Genomic DNA, 6,000 nt, shown 5'->3' on the forward strand with positions numbered 1-6,000 from the left:
TGGAGAGTTACCTTCTGGTGGAACCATGTGGAGAGTTACTCACCTTCTGCTGGAACCATGTGGAGAGTTACTCACCCTGCTGGCGTGGGCCCGGTGGAACCATGTGGAGAGTTACACACCTTCTGCTGGAACCATGTGGAGAGTTACACACCTTCTGCTGGAACCATGTGGGAGACCCGCGGCCGGGGGCCCCCTGCTGGACCGGGGGTCCACCTCTGCTGCCTGGAGCGACTCACCCGCGGCAGGGGGGGCATTTGAAATTATTTCACTATTCAAATAATATCAAGATTTTAAGAAATCCGGATTCTCGAAATAGATGCGTTTTAAGAAAGAAAAAACGTTTATTTAAACTTCAATGGAGACTTGCTCATGTAACTCTGGAGAGCACTGGTGCAGTGCCTGCTGGGCGCGTGTGGGACAGTCTGTGTGTGGGACAGTCTGTGTGTGGGACAGAGGTAAAGAGAGAGAGAGGAGAGGAGCCGGTGTGTGTGTGACAGTCTCTGTGTGGGACAGAGGGAAAGAGAGACAAAGTAGCCAAACTGACTTGCACTAGTTAGAACCTATGACAGCAACAAGTTTGTCTATCATACCATCTGGTAGTATCTTTCTTGACTGCATCAAATTGTTGTAGAGAAGCTAGCTAGCTAGCTACAGCAGTCAGCTAGCTAGCTACAGTAGTCAGCTAGCTAATGTAGTGCCGCTAATTGAGCCATTTTAGCTGCGCTCCCGTACTTGTCTATAACAACTCCGTTCAGGGCCACCAGAAAATGTGTGGTGAGGCGGCATCATCACGTTTGATTTAGTTTAATAAAATATACTGCTCAAAAAAATAAAGGGAACACTTAAACAACACATCCTAGATCTGAATGAAAGAAATAATCTTATTAAATACTTTTTTCTTTACATAGTTGAATGTGCTGACAACAAAATCACACAAAAATAATCAATGGAAATCCAATTTATCAACCCATGGAGGTCTGGATTTGGAGTCACACTCAAAATTAAAGTGGAAAACCACACTACAGGCTGATCCAACTTTGATGTAATGTCCTTAAAACAAGTCAAAATGAGGCTCAGTAGTGTGTGTGGCCTCCACGTGCCTGTATGACCTCCCTACAACGCCTGGGCATGCTCCTGATGAGGTGGCGGATGGTCTCCTGAGGGATCTCCTCCCAGACCTGGACTAAAGCATCCGCCAACTCCTGGACAGTCTGTGGTGCAACGTGGCGTTGGTGGATGGAGCGAGACATGATGTCCCGGATGTGCTCAATTGGATTCAGGTCTGGGGAACGGGCGGGCCAGTCCATAGCATCAATGCCTTCCTCTTGCAGGAACTGCTGACACACTCCAGCCACATGAGGTCTAGCATTGTCTTGCATTAGGAGGAACCCAGGGCCAACCGCACCAGCATATGGTCTCACAAGGGGTCTGAGGATCTCATCTCGGTACCTAATGGCAGTCAGGCTACCTCTGGCGAGCACATGGAGGGCTGTGCAGCCCCCCAAAGAAATGCCACCCCACACCATGACTGACCCACCGCCAAACCGGTCATGCTGGAGGATGTTGCAGGCAGCAGAACGTTCTCCACGGCGTCTCCAGACTCTGTCACGTCTGTCACATGTGCTCAGTGAGAACCTGCTTTCATCTGTGAAGGGCACAGGGCGCCAGTGGCGAATTTGCCAATCTTGGTGTTCTCTGGCAAATGCCAAACGCCCTGCACGGTGTTGGGCTGTAAGCACAACCCCCACCTGTGGACGTCGGGCCCTCATACCACCCTCATGGAGTCTGTTTCTGACCGTTTGAGCAGACACATGCACATTTGTGGCCTGCTGGAGGTCATTTTGCAGGGCTCTGGCAGTGCTTCTCCTGCCCCTCCTTGCACAAAGGCGGAGGTATCGGTCCTGCTGGTGGGTTGTTGCCCTCCTACGGCCTCCTCCACCCTCTCCTGATGTACTGGCCTGTCTCCTGGTAGCGCCTCCATGCTCTGGACACTACGCTGACAGACACAGCAAACCTTCTTGCCACAGCTCGCATTGATGTGCCATCCTGGATGAGCTGCACTACCTGAGCCACTTGTGTGGGTTGTAGACTCCGTCTCATTCTACCACTAGAGTGAAAGCACCGCCAGCATTCAAAAGTGACCAAAACATCAGCCAGGAAGCATAGGAACTGAGAAGTGGTCTGTGGTCCCCACCTGCAGAACCACTCCTTTATTGGGGGTGTCTTGCTAATTGGCTATAATTTCCACCTGTTGTCTATTCCATTTGCACAACAGCATGTGAAATTTATTGTCAATCAGTGTTGCTTCCTAAGTGGACAGTTTGATTTCACAGAAGTGTGATTGACTTGGAGTTACATTGTGTTGTTTAAGTGTTCCCTTTATTTTTTTGAGCAGTATATATCAATGCAAAATGTTAAAATGATGAGCAAAGTGCTGTTTTGTAGACCGATTTGCCGGATGATTTGTCAACTCGCACACAATACCTCTGCCCTTCACATCGGAGTACTGCACTCCTGACAGACACAAGCAAAAACTCTTCCATAAATCTATTAGCCGACAGTATATTCATAAACACCAGCCATCTGACATGCTGGATTATTGTTCAGTCGTATCAACTGCTACTAAGAACAGCAGCTGCTGCCTAGCAGGCTCTGTTAGATGTCCCTCTGGCCAGCTCTGTTAGATGTCCCTCTGGCCAGCTCTGTTAGATGTCCCTCTGGCCAGCTCTGTTAGATGTCCCTCTGGCCAGCTCTGTTAGATGTCCCTCTGGCCAGCTCTGTTAGATGTCCCTCTGGCCAGCTCTGTTAGATGTCCCTCTGGCCAGCTCTGTTAGATGTCCCTCTGGCCAGCTCTGTTAGATGTCCCTCTGGCCAGGGTAAACCAATCGGTAATGTGTATTTATAACCCATTTGTGAGAAAATGTGAACGGGATCAAATTTGGTAATTTCTTCAAACTTGGGCTGTCTAGGCTACCTAGACCTTTTCAATCCTAAATGATTAACTGCAATGGATCAATAAACACAAAAGCAGACTGAGTTCATGTTTAGTTAGGCCTACAGTTGCATAGGGCCTGGACAACACGATGCAATCATGGATAAAGCAAGATCAGCCCTGTGAGTTTTACTGTCCAATCATGTTGCTTTCTCTGTGTATAGGAAACCCCCCTAGTCCTTCTTTAAAATATAATTCATATGAACAAGTACAAAGCTGCTGCAGTTTGACAGGCTTTTCATCCTCCCTAAGGCCAGGAGCTTTTTTTACACCATGTGACCTGATTATAAAAACCCTGGTCCCATTATTGCCCACACAATACTATCGCATAGCTAACTAAAAAGCAAACCTTTGATTCCTCTCTGATAGGACAACACTGGATTCCACATGTCTTCTTTTTAACCACTCACTGGAGAAAGAAAATCTAAATAGCTTTGGCATTCCTCTATGTCTGACAGGAAGAACACCACTCCACTAGATCCAGTATTCATTATGTCTGACAGGAAGAACACCACTCCACTAGATCCAGTATTCAATATGTCTGACAGGAAGAACACCACTCCACTAGATCCAGTATTCATTATGTCTGACAGGAAGAACACCACTCCACTAGATCCAGTATGTCTGACAGGAAGAACACCACTCCACTAGATCCAGTATTCATTATGTCTGACAGGAAGAACACCACTCCACTAGATCCAGTATTCATTATGTCTGACAGGAAGAACACCACTCCACTAGATCCAGTATTCATTATGTCTGACAGGAAGAACACCACTCCACTAGATCCAGTATTCATTATGTCTGACAGGAAGAACACCACTCCACTAGATCCAGTATGTCTGACAGGAAGAACACCACTCCACTAGATCCAGTATGTCTGACAGGAAGAACACCACTCCACTAGATCCAGTATGTCTGACAGGAAGAACACCACTCCACTAGATCCAGTATGTCTGACAGGAAGAACACCACTCCACTAGATCCAGTATTCAATATGTCTGACAGGAAGAACACCACTCCACTAGATCCAGTATTCATTATGTCTGACAGGAAGAACACCACTCCACTAGATCCAGTATGTCTGACAGGAAGAACACCACTCCACTAGATCCAGTATTCATTATGTCTGACAGGAAGAACACCACTCCACTAGATCCAGTATTCATTATGTCTGACAGGAAGAACACCACTCCACTAGATCCAGTATTCATTATGTCTGACAGGAAGAACACCACTCCACTAGATCCAGTATGTCTGACAGGAAGAACACCACTCCACTAGATCCAGTATGTCTGACAGGAAGAACACCACTCCACTAGATCCAGTATTCAATATGTCTGAAGGCTGTTCACTACTGGAGAGGCCCAGTGGTCGATATAGGTCAAATAGAGACAATTAGACATACTGTGCACTTTTGCATTTCTGTTCTGTACACAGACATTCACTCTCACAGACATTCACTTCTCCTGTTCATTCTACTGTTTCATGCATGTTAAAGAGAGAAAGTGTTTAAACCACTTTCTCTCTCTCTCCCACACACACTCACACCCATGATCATGGGTTGCATAAAATGATGTCTAACAGCATGTGTCTGTGCGTGCAATGTTGTGTGTGAGTCTACCTTCAGAGAGTGTGTCTGTGTGTAGCATCAGAGAGTGTGTGTGTGTGTAGCATCAGAGAGTGTGTCTGTGTGTAGCATCAGAGAGTGTGTCTGTGTGTAGCATCAGAGTGTGTCTGTGTGTAGCATCAGTGTGTCTGTGTGTAGAATCAGAGAGTGTGTCTGTGTGTAGCATCAGTGTGTCTGTGTGTAGCATCAGAGAGTGTGTCTGTGTGTAGCATCAGAGAGTGTGTCTGTGTGTAGCATCAGAGAGTGTGTCTGTGTGTAGCATCAGAGAGTGTGTCTGTGTGTAGCATCAGAGAGTGTGTCTGTGTGTAGAATCAGAGAGTGTGTCTGTGTGTAGCATCAGAGAGTGTGTCTGTGTGTAGCATCAGAGAGTGTGTCTGTGTGTAGCATCAGAGAGTGTGTCTGTGTGTAGCATCAGAGAGTGTGTCTGTGTGTAGCATCAGAGAGTGTGTCTGTGTGTAGCATCAGAGAGTGTGTCTGTGTGTAGCATCAGAGAGTGTGTCTGTGTGTAGCATCAGAGAGTGTGTCTGTGTGTAGCATCAGAGAGTGTGTCTGTGTGTAGAATCAGAGAGTGTGTCTGTGTGTAGAATCAGAGAGAAACAAATGGTATTAGCAGATCATATTAACATGACATCTCCCTGTGTTTGCATGTATTTTTGTATTTGTTGTTCTGGACACTGGGATGTTCTGGTCTCAAACTTAATCAGATCTGAAAAGACAGACCAGACTGGTGTAGCCTCTAACCATCTACAGACACTAACAGTACAAACACAATACAGAAGGGACCATGGTGTTGCTGCATGAGGGCGGCAGGTAGTTTAGCAGTTAAGAACGTTGGGCCAGTACCCTTAAAAAGACATGACTTCCCTTTGCAACTAAAACCACTCATCAAACACACCTTCAGAAGACAGAGAACTCTTTCACCCCTCTCTCTCTCTCATGTTTATACAAACCTCTATCCAGCCTGTCATGACTCTGAAGGAGGTACACCATCCCCCTACACACTTCACTGTCTGAAACACATACATACACACACACAACTAGATGTGTGCTTATCTTGACAAAGTTAAACACACAGACTGGAGACAGACACATATCTTTGTGGTTAGACAGAAGTAGAATCAGTATTTACTGACATTTGTCTGTGGGATACACACCCCAGTAAATTACACTGTATCACCTAATTAGAAACACACACACACACACACACACACACACACACACACACACACACACACACACACACACACACACACACACACACACACACACACACACACACACACACACACACACACAGTCTGGTAGGAATATGAAGAACTGAAAAGTCCATAGTGAGATCATTCCTCTTTATTTCACAGAGAGAGACGGGAGAGAGAAA

This window comes from Salmo salar, chromosome 29 (genome assembly GCF_965601325.2).
Source record: "Salmo salar chromosome 29, fSalSal1, whole genome shotgun sequence".
Taxonomy (NCBI): Eukaryota; Metazoa; Chordata; class Actinopteri; order Salmoniformes; family Salmonidae; genus Salmo; species Salmo salar.